This window comes from Capra hircus, chromosome 6 (assembly GCF_001704415.2).
Source record: "Capra hircus breed San Clemente chromosome 6, ASM170441v1, whole genome shotgun sequence".
In the NCBI taxonomy this organism is placed as follows: Eukaryota; Metazoa; Chordata; class Mammalia; order Artiodactyla; family Bovidae; genus Capra; species Capra hircus.
The window spans coordinates 48646407-48659449 of NC_030813.1; the positions used below are offsets into that span (position 1 = coordinate 48646407).

At 34.8% G+C, this 13043-nt stretch overlaps 1 pseudogene; it reads left to right on the top strand.

Annotated features, from left to right (window-relative positions):
- On the top strand, positions 7140 to 7355 carry LOC102186570 (annotated as a pseudogene).

The following is a 13043-nucleotide window of genomic DNA, read 5'->3' on the forward strand; positions in this document are numbered from 1 at the left end:
GCAAATTATTTTCTGTACTTCAAGGGGTAAAACTCTGAAAGCTAGATTTCCCAGATCATCTTGCAGGCAAATTCTTATTACAAATCACTGAGAGACATTATTGTGAGATTGGAAACTTAGAATTTAAAAAATCTTTATTCTCAAATGCAAGTTGCAACAGGTACATGGTCTACAAAGAAGTCAGTGTTAGGTTTTCCCATGGTTAGGTTTTGCCAGGAAGGTGCTTCTTTCTTTGGATCAGTTCAGTTGCTCAGTCATGTCTGATGCTGTACTCCATGGACTGCAGCATGCCAGTCATCCCTATCCATCACCAACTCCCAGAGCTTGCTCAAACTCATATCCCTCAAGTCAGTGATGCCATCCAACTATCTCATCCTCTGTCATCCCCTTCTCTTCCCGCCTTCAATCTTTCCCGGCAACAGGGTCTTTTCAAATGAATCAGTTATTCGTATCAGGTGGCCAAAGTATTCGTGGTTCAGCTTCAGCATCAGTCTTTCCAATGAATATTCAGTACTGATTTCCCTTAGGATTGACTGGTTAGAACTCTTTGCAGTCCAAGGGACTCTCAAGAGTCTTCTCCAACACCACAGTTCAAAAGTATCCATTGTTCGGCACTCAGCTTTCTTTATAGCCCAACTCTCACATCCATACATGACTACTGGAAGAACCAAAGCTTTGACTAGATGGACCTTTGTCTGCGAAGTAATGATTCTGATTTTTAACATGCTGTCTAGGCTGGTCATAGCTTTTCTTCCAAGGAGCAAGCGTCTTTAATTTCATGCCTGCAGTCATCATCTGCAGTGACTTTAGAGCTCCCTAAAGTAAAGTCTCTCACTCTGTCCATTGTTTCCCCATCCATTTACTGTGAAGTGATGATATGGATCTATTGATGTGGATCTATTTGCCTTCAGCTATCAGGGAAACACCTAAAAATGAAAGTGAAAGTCATTCAGTCCTGTCTGACTCTTTTTGACCACATGGGCTAGTTCTCCAGGCCTGAATACTGGAGTGGGTAGCTTTTTCCCTTCTCCAGCAGATATTCCATACCCAGGAATTGAACCTCAGTCTCCTGCATTGCAAGAGGATTCTTTACAAACTGACCAACCTAGACAGCATATTGAAAAGCAGAGACCTTACTTTGCCAACAAAGGTCCATCTAGTCAAAGCTATGGTTTTTCCAGTAGTCATGTATGGATATGAGAGTTGGACTATAAAGAAAGCTGAGCTCCAAAGAATTGATGCTTTTGAACTGTGGTGTTGGAGAAGACTCTTGAGAGTCCCTTGGACAGCAAGGAGATGCAACCAATCCATCCTAAAGGAAATCAGTCTTGAATATTCATTGAAAGGACTGATGCTGAAGCTGAACCTCTAATACTTGGCCACCTGATGCGAAGAGCTGACTCATTTGAAAAGACCCTGATGCTGGGAAAGATTGCAGGCGGGAGAAGTGAATGACAGAGGATGAAATGGTTGGCTGGCATCACTGACTCGATGGACATGAGTTTGAGTAAGCTCCGGGAGTTGATGATGGACAGGGAAGGCTGGTGTGCTGCAGTCCATGCGGTCAGAAAGAATTGGACACGATTGAGTGACTGAACTGACTGACTGATTTGCCTTGAAGTGATCCTTGGATCACCCACTGTCATATTGGAGGCAAAAAAAAAAAAAAAAAAAAGAAAAAGAAAGAAAGAAACTTCCATGGGTTTTTAAACCTTTTTACCTAGCCTTTTCAGTGGTGCTATATGTATCTAGTTGTTTTCCTATTTAAGATACCTAGAGTTGCGTTACATTTTTGTGTGGCTCCTGTAGTATTTCTCTCTCCAGTAGTATTTCTGTTGTGTTAAATCTGAAGCTCTCTGTCAGAGTCAGTGACTCATTTTTATTTTTGGATTAGGCTCATTTTGGTCAAAAAGATCAGCATGTTTTCCCCTATTATTAATAGTGATAATACAATGTTTAAAATGTGTCTTCAATTTTGATAAAACAAAAGATTTTATTAAGCACCAAAATAAAGGATGTATTTTTGTGTAAATTCAATTTTGAGGACCATTCAGTAAAGTTTATAATACTGAACATAATTAGTATTATATGCTTAATTCTTATGAGAGTATGCGGGGTCTTTCCTGGTGGTGCTAGTGGTAAAGAACCCACCTTCCAATGCACGAGACACAAGAAATGCAGTTTTGACCCTGGGGTTGGGAAGATACCCTGGAGAAGGAAATGACAACCCATTCCAGTATTGTTGCCTGGATAATTCCATGGACAGAGGAACCTGGCAGGCTATAGTCCACAGCGCCACAGAGTCAGACATGACTGAGGGATTGAGCACAGTACAATATATTAATATAAGAGTATGCCAATGAGAATTGGATTCCTCAGGGCATGATTAAAAAACTAAAACAACAATATAAATAACTTAGTTCAAGGAAATTTTAGCTTTCTTTTAATATCAAACTTCAAAATATCAAAGCAGGGGAACACTGCAAATTATGCAGGAATTGACATTTAGGATAGATACAATTATGTACAAATAAATGTATACAGACTTGTAACTGGTTAAACATATTTTTACAAGTGATGACACACAGGAAATAAAATTAAATATGTAAAATAATTAGATAGCTTGAGAAATGACAGAGCTAGTGTGGATTATAGTTAGAGCTGAGATATCTCTAATCTTTGTGCTGGTGCTTAAAGGCTGTCTAGTCGGACTCTTTGTGACCCCATGAACTGTAGCCCACTAGGCTCGTCTGTCCATCGAATTCTCCAGGCAAGAATACTGGAGTGGGTTACCATTTCTTCCTTCAAGGGATCTTCCAGACCCAGGAATCAAACCCAGGTCTCCTGTATCTTCTGCACTGACAGGTGGATTCTGCACCACTGAGCCACCTGGGAAGCCCATCTCTAGAATTTAGAGAGCCTTACCTAGGTTGTTGTTACAGGGACCAAGTGAGCCAAAATGTAAACAGTATACAGTTTTTCAATAATAATTTAAGAGATTGTGTCATTTTCTTATTTAATTATATCTAATGCTGACATATTATATATTCACTTCTTCAGCAGTTTAAAAACAAGCTTAGCAGCCACTTAGTAAACATGATTAGTTTGAGGAGGGATCCTCCTCAACTGCTAATTGTCATATCTCATAATTGTGAACTCTGTATGGGCTTCCCAGCTTGTTCAGTGGTAAAAGAATCCACCTGCCAATGCAGAAGACTCACGAGACCCAGGTTCGATTCCTGGGTCCAAAAGATCCCTTGAAGGAAGAAATGGCAACCCTCTCTAGTAGTCTTGCCTGGAGAATCCCAAGGACAGAGCATCCTCTGGTGGGCTACAGTTCATGGGATAGCAGAGTCGGACACAGCTGAGTGACTGAGCGTGCAAGCATGCGTGTGAACTAAGTACTTCATAAATTAAAAAAATATATTAATATTGCCTCTAGCACTAAAACTTAGCTCCAGGGATGATAGTCAATACCCAATCTGTTAGAAACTGAATACCATGCTAGACTGACCTTGGAATTAACCTAGGTTTACAATTAGTATGTACAAATATTTAAACCATTTTGTATTTTAATGTTCAATTTTAGGGTTACTCCACCCACTTTTTACCTTCATTTTTCCCTGTATTTTCATGGTTTTTTTTCTTCTTTATGATGCGAATATTCCTACAATAGCCAAATTCTATCTACATATGTGACATTGCTGAAAGCGGAATTGAGAAAGTTGCACAATGGCGCATCAGTATGTTATTTTAGTATACACATGAATTGTGTGTAAATAACCATAGACATAAGTTAATGTAAGAAAAACCAATTAGAAAGTGATATGTTTTGAGGTATTATTTTATTTCTTAATGTTATTTAAGAGTAAATTTATATAATTAATCTCTAATTAATTATGTAAATATATGGATGTGAAAGTTGAACTTTAAAGAAGGCTAAGTGCTGAAGAATTGATGCTTTTGAATTGCAGTGTTTGAGAAGACTTTTGAGAGTCTCATGGAGAGCAAGTAGATTAAACCAGTCAATCCTTAAGGAAATCAGTCCTGAATATTCATTGGAAAGACTGGTGCTGAAACTAAAGTTCCAATACTCTGGCCACCTGATACAAAGGACTTATTCATTGGAAAAGGCCCTGATTCTGAGAAAGACTGAGGGCAAGAGGAATAGAGGGCAGTAGAGGATGAAATGGCAACCCACTCCAGTGTTCTTGCCAGGAGAATCTCAGGGACAGGGGAGCCTGGTGGGCTGTCGTCTATGGGGTCGCACAGAGTCGGACACGATTGAAGTGACTTGCAGCAGCAGCAGCAGCAGCAGCAGCAGAGGATGCGATGATTAGATAGCATAACTGCTGCTGCTGCTGCTAAGTCACTTCAGTCATGTCCGATTCTGTGCGACCCCATAGACGGCAGCCCACCAGGCTCCCCTGTCCCTGAGATTCTCCAGGCAAGAACACTGGAGTGGGTTGCCATTTCCTTCTCCAAAGATAGCATAACTAACTTGGTTCAATAGACATGAGTTTGAACCAACTCTGGGAAATGGTGAAGGACAGGGAAGCCTGGCATGCTGCAGTCCATAGGGTTGCAGAGTTGGACACTACTTAGTGACTAAACAACAACAAACCACCTTTACTAACGTCTGTATATAGCAATTAGCAAGCAAATTTCCTGAAAAATGAATGATCAGTGTTTTTTGAGGCAGGGTGGGCTGGCTTCTGTACACCATTGATTTTTGTGATAGACTACAGTGGTGCAGTAAATGTAAAGTCTTGTTTTAAAGGATCCTAAGAATTATGTTTAATCTGTTCAATTAGTAAGTAAGTTCATGGTTTTTTTCAAACTATATTTTTGCCTAAAATTAAAAAGAAACAATAAAATAGACAGAACTTATTTTTGAGAGGATGTGAATGCATAAACCATACAGTAATATGCAAACACATTTTTAAAATGAAAATGCCTGTTTTAAAATGTAAAAATATTTATATTGGCAATACATGCATGCTAAGTTGCTTCAGCAGTGTCTGACTTTTGCAACCCTGTGGACCATAGTCTGCCACGTTCCTCTGTCCATGAAATTTTGCAGGCATGGGTTGTCATGCCCTTCTTTAGGGATCTTCCTGACTCAGAGAATGAACCTGAGTCTGCATTGGCATGCAGAAGACTTTACCACTAGTTCTACCTGGGAAACACATATTTGCAATAAAGCATAAATAAAAAACTTGACAGCACACTTCAAATAAAACCAACCACAGGCCAGAGTAGTAGTTTCTCTTACAATATTATATAATCCCTTATTACAAATGACTTTGTTTATAATATCAATGCCAATTCTTTTTAATATATTTTAAAATTAATTACAAATTTAACATCATTGAAGTATTTGAGTAATAACAACTAATTTCTGAATATTTTTATAACTGCCAATCTAATGTCAGTTTAGTGTAGTTGTCTGACAGAATTACAACTAAAAATATAAAGTTTAAGAAATATTAAAAGTACTGATTCTAACTGGGGAGTCCTCAGCAAAATCTAAGGCTAAATTCAATTATTTTCTTTAACTATTACTGTTGGGGCTTCCCTTGTAGCTCATTTGGTAAAGAATCCACCTACAGTGCATGAAACCAGGGTTTGATTCATGGGTTGGGAAGATCCCTGCAGAAGAAAATGGCAACCCACTCCAGTATTCTTGCCTGGGGAATCCCATGGACTCTAGCCTGCCAGGATCCTCTTTCCATTCGGTCCCAAGAGTCAGACACGACTTTGAGACTAAACCACCACCACCATTATTGTTAGAGTTCTTTTGCATTATTAAATACTGCTGTAAGTTATTTATTCTAAAACTGAGGGAATAATTTTTTTTAAGAATAGATGGTTTATTTTTGTTGGCGTGCCATCTTCCCCTTTGTAAACATTTGAGGATACTTTAGAGACTTTTTTTTTCCCTGATAGTTTTGCTTTTACTGGAATGTCAAATAAGTTAATCAGATATTAATAATATGTAGAAATTTGTGTTTGTTTTATTTCCATCAAGTATGATGCTTTGAAAGTTATTCATGTATTTGCATTTATTAGCAGTTTGGTCCTTTTTACTGCTTAGTAGTATTTAATTTTATAAATGTAGTAGTTTCCTGTCACTCATGACAGATATTTAGATTGTTTTGGAATTTTTGGAGAATATAAATAAAGCTGTTACAAATATTTACGTACAGGTCTTTGGGAGACATGAGTTTTCTCTTAGGTAATGCCTGCTGTTGCTAAGTCGCTTCAGTCATGTCTGACTCTGTGTGACCCCATAGATGGCCACCCACCAGGCTCCCCCGTCCCTGAGATTCTCCAGGCAAGAACACTGGAGTGGGTTGCTATTTCCTTCTCCAATGCATGAAAGTGAAAAGTGAAAGTGAAGTCACTCAGTCGTGTCCAACTCTTAGCAACCTCATGGACTGCAGCCTACCAGGCTCCTCCGTCCATGGGATTTGCCAGGCAAGAGTACTGGAGTGGGGTGCCATTGCCTTCTCTGAGGTAATACCTAGGGGTAGGTTTATTGGGTGACATGGTAATTATATATGTTCATTTTATAATAAACTACCACATTCATTTTCCAAGTGGTTATTTCATTTTACATTCCCATATGAAATGTCAAAAATTTCAAGTCGTTCTACATCATTGTGAACACATTGGTAGTGCCCATGCCAGTGTTAGTCCTTTTGTTTTGCCTTTTTTTTTTTTCCATTCTGGTCCATATGCAATGGTACTTCATTACAAATGAATGAGGAATTTATCTATACATTAATTGTGTCTTAAATGCAACATGTATCTTATAAGATGTGTAAACATATACATATGTCTTATACGTATATATAAGATCACATATGTCTTATACACTCCGGATGCATTTTCATTAATTATTGCAAAAATTAATTCGTATTTCCTTAATAACCAATCATGTCAAACATCTGTTCATTAAACCATTTGCCCTCAGGAATATATGGTGTATTATATCTTTAGTGAAGTGTCTGTTCAGACACTTGTCCATTTTCTCCATTTCTCTTATCCATTTTAAAGTTATACTTTCGTACTTTTCCCTTCTCCTTGCTTGTTGCCACTCCTTGTTCCAGCTGTGCTCTCTGTACCTCATCACCATGCCTCTCAAAATTGGGGAAATCAAAGACTTTCTGCTTACAGTCAGGCAAAAAGATGCTAAGTCTGTCAAGATCAATAAAAACAAAGATAACGTGAAGTTTAAAGTTGGATGCAGCATATACCTTTACACCTATTTGTTCATCATAGACAAAAAGAAAGTGCAGAATTTGAAACAGTCCCTGCCTCCAGGTTTGGCAGTGAAGGAACTGAAATAAACCGTACACACTGATTTGAACTGTATTAAAATTTCTAAAATTCTTGAAAGAAATTAGACTTTTGTCTTATTAAAACTTTGATGGTCATTATATATTCTGGACACAATTACTTTATCAGAAATATGTTTTGGATACTTTTTATTCTTTTTTTTTAATTTTAATTTTTACTTTACTTTACAATACTGTATTTTGCCATACATTGACATGAATCCTCCACGGGTGTACATGCGTTCCCAAACATGAAGCCCCCTCCCACCTCCCTCCCTATAACATCTCTCTGGGTCATCACCGTGCACCAGCCCCAAGCACGCTGTATCCTGCGTTGGACATAGACTGGCGATTTGATTCTTACATGATAGTATACATGTTAGAATGCCATTCTCCCAAATCATCCCACCCTCTCCCTCTCCCTCTGAGTCCAAAAGTCCGTTATACACATCTGTGTCTTTTTTGCTGTCTTGCATACAGGGTCGTCATTGCCATCTTTCTAAATTCCATATATATGTGTTAGTATACTGTATTGGTGTTTTTCTTTCTGGCTTACTTCACTCTGTATAATCGGCTCCAGTTTAACAGTGTCTTTTGAACAGGAGACAAATTTTTACTGAAGTCCACTTACGGAATTTTAAAAAAAATTATTAGTGCTTTTTCTTTCCTAGGAAATATTTGTCTAACCCAGGATCACAAAGATTTTTTGTTTTTCAGAAGATTTTTATTTTTCTTTTTAAACCTATGATTCACTTCAAGGCTTTTTGTTTTTGTTATGTTGTTGCCTGAATGCATCAGCCTCATAAGTTGAGAATTCTCCTTTCTCTATTACCTATTAATTGACCGCAAATATGTGGTTCTATTTCTCAATTCTGTATTCCATTCATTGATCTCTGTTTCTACCATGTCATGCTATTAGAATAATGTGCTTTTAAAGAAAGTCTTGAAATCAAGTAGTGTGAGTACTACAACTTCATTTCTCATTTTCAAAATTATTTTTTGGTTAATCTAAATCCTTTGTTTCACTATATAAATTTTAGAAATGTTTAGGCAATTAAAAAAACACAAAGCTTGCTGGTGTTTTATTGGAACTACACTGAGTGTACATCAATTTGAAGAGAATATTATAAATACTCCTTCTCATAATCCAGGAATGAACTATATCTCACCATTTACTTAATTTTTTTTGATTTTTCAAATCAAATTTTACAGCATGTCATATACATATTTTGGACATATTTTGTAAGATTTTCCCCAAATGTTTCATGTATTTTGATATTATTGTAAATGGTGCCATTTTACATTTCAGTCACACACACAATACAGATACAGGTCTCCTCTCTCCCAAGGGCTCATCGCTTTCTGAAGTTAGCTCTGTTATCTTTCATTCTCCTGATTATTAAAAGCAAAAGCAAAAACAAAACCCCAAAACTATAGATGTATATCTTATCTGGTTTGTTTTAATTTTTAAGATTAGGGTAACAGTATCTTTTTCATTTCTCGATCATAACTGGAGGCAAACATATCACTTTCATATTATGTCAACATTTTGAAACTGAGGATTATACACTTATGCTTTACCACCTAATTCATCCCCCATCTCTTGTTTATCTAATATTTTGTGTCTCTATGATAATAAATTTTTATGATAAGTACTCACTAATAACATATTAATGCTGCTATTGGTGAAAAATAAAAATGAAAACTACTGAAGATGGAAAAAGAAAGATACAAGGTTTGTGTTATCACACAAATAATCTTGAATAGGCAATGTTGTATTTTGCTTGATTCATGTTATATTTTAATCCTTTTATGTTAGTCTTTATATTAAATATTTCCAATAAATATACAGAATTTAAAAAGCTAGTTTACTAATAATATCACTGAAGACGATTTCATCAATGAGGACTTAAGAACATATTCAGTGATACTGCTAAAATTCAGAGCATGAGGTTCAAGAAAAGAATTCAAATTAGCAGTTTACACTCTAAGTTTGATGATAATCAGGTTGTATTTCTTGGGATAATAAAAAAGAATTTGGAGGAAAATATCCTACAACAATACTTCCTATTAGTAAGTAGCTAATTGAAAGATTGAAAAGAAAACAATGAAGGAGCTTATTATATTGAATGAAACTAGCTTTTCATTGAATTCATTGGGTAGTCATTTGTTTTAATAAGTCCTAAATTTACCATTTTTACACTTTTTTAAAAGTAGCATATTCAGATATATGTAATGGATCATAAATCCTGGTCTCTTGCATTGCAGGCAGATTTCCTTATCATCTGAGCCACCAGGGAAGTCCATACATTATCATGCTGTAAGTATATCAGTATTATTATTTATATTAATTATAGAATCCCATAGTAGATTATCTTTGATTATCTTAGTCCTAGAACTGCTATAGAATTCTTAATGGTATGGCTAGCATTAGAACAAAAGTGATGAAGTTGTTCTCATGCATGAGAATCACATCAATATATATTTTCTAAAACTATATAACATTTTTATCACTATGAATAGTATTACTTAATTCTCTTTTACAAATTTTCTCTTTTCTATGTGTTACTTTTTAACAAGTCTCTGGCGAAGACAAATGCTAGTTTGGGGTAGCTACCAATATTGCCCCTTAAAACTTTTTGTCACAAGGAATAAAAAGTTCACAGCATATTTTAAGCAGTAATTTAAAAATAGGTTAAACTGGTGACATTCATGCTCCTTTGTTATTTGTGTCAATAAGCATCCTAGAATAAAAGATTTAAAACTAATACTTATGGATCTTCCAAAAAATTATGTAATTTATTTGGTAACTATCAAAGAAAGAAATCTACAATGTTTTTACTCAGTGAAATACATTCCCCCTACAGGCATTCATATTTTCCCTTTCTCAGAATTATTCATCATTCAATAATTACACTAGAGTTAATAATAGATCACAGAACAAAAATTTTGTTTCTCTTTTAATAAATGTTCATGGCTAAAGAATAAATCAAAAGACTATTCTTTTAATTTCAATAAATATGAAGCATTTTAATGAGCCCAAACACATAAGAACAAAAATTCTTAGCCCAGCATGCAAACAGAAAAATGCAAATTAATTAGGAATGCAACATATAATTATTGAGTAAAATTTCTTCCAATTAGAAGAGATACCAGTAGTTATTTATAAATTAGATAATTTCAGAAGTTATGTGATTTCATTGTTTTACCTAAACTCCAACATGACTTAGCTAGACTATGACTATATAAAATTTTTCATCTAGAAGCCACATCTTCTGTTTTGCTTTCCTGCCTGGGCCTCCTTTGATAAAAGGAAAAATTGCTGATTTTCTTATCTACCACCCACCTCCAAGCTTTTCTTACTGTGAAATATCTCCTCTGTTTTGCCAAAAATGCCAATACATTTAAAAGCTCAAGTTCATAAGTCAAAGCAATTAGACAACAACATAAAAAGAAAGGGACCAGAAACAGGTCAAAATTCTACTTGTCTGGCCTTTTGACACTGAGGAGATGGACCTGCCATTTCAGCTTAGAAAATGAGATACTCAGAAACTTCAACAATGTGAAAGTAGTCTGGACCTTATACATTTTCCTTCTGAAAAGTGGTCTGCAGCTATAGATGGTTTCCCAAAGACAATTAGTAAGTGATCTTCTGGCTTGGAAAATAGCTAAAATTGGGAATTTTAGGGGAAAGAAGTAAGACTATTACTATTACTTTTTTGATGTTGAAAAAAAATGTAAAATCTTTTTTTTTTTTTTTTTTGCATTATGAATTTAGCTACAGAGTTCAAGAGGATAGTTCTGAATAGAGAGAAGTGAAAGGAGAAAAGAGTTTATGGTGAGATGTAATGAAGACCTTATACAGTTTGTTGGAAAGATATAGGTATACTGTGTGTGTGTTAGTTTCTTAGTCATGTCCAACTCTTTGTAAGCCTGTGAACTGTAGCTCACCATGCTCCTCTGTCCATGGGATTCTGCAGTCAAGAATACTGGAGTGGGTTGATGTTTCCTTCTCCAATAGATACATTAGAGAGATACAATTTAACCGTGATTGATATTGGTTACATTTGTGAATAGCAATGTATTTCTTTCTTTATGCTATTCTCCATCATTCTGAAATTTAGTACTGAACTGAAAGATTTTATCAGATTTGAGAAAATGTTTTATTATGCTTTGATTGTTACAAATATCTTTGAAATGTAAAATAAAAGGCCAATGTGTCTAACATGCATCATTAAAAAAATGTGTAAAAAATTAAATGTTCTGAAGTAGGAATTGTGTTTTCTCTAACTTCATTAATTAAAAATACTAAACAATACAGACAGGTTTTTTTGAAATATGTAGTTAGCTTGCAAAATACTTTCTCTGCCTTCTTTAGTCTCTCTTCATTATTAAGCATATCCATGAAACAAGTATATTTTGATTTAAAAATACAGATTACCTGATGTTTTACAGAAGTTAGTTCTTTAGGTGTTGATATGATTGCCTTTTCAGCTTCATAAACTGCTGGGTTAATATAAGCATCATTGAGAAAATATCTTTTCTTTTGTACTTTAAAATATCTTGTTATTTTTGCTGTATTAATAGTACATTAGCAATTTTGTTTTAATGACAGATATGCAGATACCAAAAGTTGCATTTCTATACTTGCTTTTATTCAAATAAATCTAATGAGATTAAATAGTATGCCATTTTATATGGTTACTATTCAATTAATTGAGATTTTTTTTTTCAAAATACCTGTGTCTTTCAACATTGAAAGTCAGGAAATGGAGAGGAAAATAAACGACAAAAATAATTCCATTGTTTAACTCAGTCATTCTTTTGATATGATAACCTCTACTTCAATCACAGAGAAAAGTGAGTGCTTTGTCCCCATGATGTTCATATCATAAATAATTGACCACTTTTTTTTTTCTGGAGACTAAAGTGTTACATACATACTATTTGCTACATATTGCTACAATTAATTTGATTCTCAGTAAAATAATCATTTTACTTAATAATTTTTCGACTTATACTAATGATTATACCCTTAGATATGTTTTTCTTTAAAAGAATTAATGCAGTAGCATTTTATTACTTCAGGGCTTGACACTTTTGAGAGAGAATTAAGTAATACTAGCTAATGATGGGATATTTATCTTTTTCCTTCTTTTTATGAGAATGGCTCAAAGCATTCAGAATAATGCGTGATGTTCAGACTTAGTCCTTTAATATTCTCTCTTTGTAAGTCATATTATAAATGCCCTTTGACTGTATTTCCCAAATATGATGATGTGGATAGTATATGTGAAATTAGTAATAAGATGAATTATACTGTCTAAAAAAATAAATGATAAAAGTCTCTGAATTCAAGAAATTGATTTTTGATCATCTATTTTAATAACTTCTAGAATTCAGTTGCTTGTATTTTGTTAAACATCTTGTTTATATCTTTACATGAGTGATCATGCCAGATAATTAACAATATCAGCCAACACTCATATAGTATTAACTGTGTGTTAACATCTCTTCTAATTCCATTGCATCTATTACCTCATTTGTTCTTCACAACAGCCCTCTAAAGAAGATGTTCTATTAATATTTCATGTTTATATATGAGGAAGATGAGTGCAATGGACTGAAATTTTTCTGAAAAAATTCATGTGTTGAAACTGCAATACCCACAGTGATGATATTTGGAAGTGAGGCCTTTGG